Source organism: Pseudomyrmex gracilis, unplaced genomic scaffold (assembly GCF_002006095.1).
Source record: "Pseudomyrmex gracilis isolate BER0280 unplaced genomic scaffold, ASM200609v1 scaffold_1630, whole genome shotgun sequence".
In the NCBI taxonomy this organism is placed as follows: Eukaryota; Metazoa; Arthropoda; class Insecta; order Hymenoptera; family Formicidae; genus Pseudomyrmex; species Pseudomyrmex gracilis.
Window position 1 is genome coordinate 15,892 of NW_018022214.1, and position 1,753 is coordinate 17,644.

The following is a 1,753-nucleotide window of genomic DNA, read 5'->3' on the forward strand; positions in this document are numbered from 1 at the left end:
TGCATCGAATTTGCTTGAAAGAGATAGAAAGGGGATTATTGTGAAATTCGTCAAGAGAATAAGATAATACAAATAAAAAATAAAAAATAAAAACATATTTTTGTATAAATGGTACTGTTAATGAAAATGTAAGAATTGTCCAAACAGAGAAGGGAGATAAAAATGTCATTAAGTCAAAAATATTAAAANGAATGGAAATATTACGTGTGTCAGGAACAAGAAGTCAAATTAAAAAACCGGTACAGGAAGAAGTCAATAAAAAGTCAAAACAAAGGTACTTACTGAGTAAATAGCAAATTAAACACAAAACCGTTGAATTCTCTCACACAGCAACACGAGGAAGCGCAAACAAACACAAACATCTNGCATAACAGATGAAACGAAAATGCGAGAAAAACAAGGTAGGAGAAACCAAAGGAAGGGAAAGGATAGGTGTAAGGAGAAGGAAAGAAAGGGGATGAGATAGATTAAATACTAAGTTTCTGGATAAGCGGAGTATATATAGAATGTCATATTTGTGTCCTTCATTAAATTAATGCTGTGTTTCTGCATTTTTACGTGCAACATTTCTGAAATTAGTCTCTTATGATAAAACTGTTTGTAGTCAAGTGTCTGGACATCATTTGGCACGCCCACTGTGAAAGAAGGCCGTGTATCGCGTGGTAGTAGTGTACTGCACAACCCTCCCATGAAAAAAGTATAAAAATTCAAGTGACTTCGACAATAGATGTGTCTTAATAGCCTAGATTAGCTGAAGGCAAAATATTTAATAAAAAAAAAAATTTTTACAGTAAGCATACGACGTAACGTAAGAATTAGCCAATGAATAAGCGTATAGAATAATTCAACCAATCATTGAATAGCCATCTGTACTTAACAATAAATATAAGATATATTTTGACCAATCAAAAATGATTTTTAGAAGAAAATAAAAAGAGAAATTTCAGGTTAGCCAAGATAATTTTATTTCATTTTTAGTTCACTTTAAATATAAGAAATCAGTATAGAAACATTTTATAAGATATAAAACTTATGTAAGGAAAGTTATATAGAAATAACAATATAATAATATGAACAATAAAGAAAAAATTAACTAACCTATACTTAGAATTATATATAGAATTATATATAGAATTAAACAAATAAATATTATTTATAAGAATGAGCAATATTTGGAAAAATAATACTTTTCTATGTTCAATCATGCAATGGTGTGGACTAGTTATTGTATGGAGATTGTAATGAGATATGCAAATATATATTAATTTTGCACTGACCATAGATCAAGTAGAATTGAGATGACACAACTTTTCGTAGCAACTACTTGTATATGCACAGATTTTTCCGTACGACAAAATTTCAACCGGCTGAAATTTATCTTATGTTTAAGGGGCTTTCTACAATAAGATATTAGTAATAAATCATAAGTCAGAAGCAAGAAATTGACTAATCACAATCGATTATTCTTCTGTGATTTGAGTGTGATTGATCAATTTTTTGCTTCTGACTTCTGATTTATTACTAGTATCCCATTGTAGAAGGCCCTTAAGTTTATAGCTATTTCTACACTCAGGCTGCTTTCCTTTTAGAAGACACAATCGCATATACAGGGTGTCCCAGAATTGGTTTAACATCTCTCGTAGACAGGTAGAAGGAATAAAACTGAGGTGAAAAGTCCTATACCATTTTGCTAGATTCGCAATAGTTACCGAGATTTTAATTAACAAAGATCCGCGAATAAGAGTGCATCGGG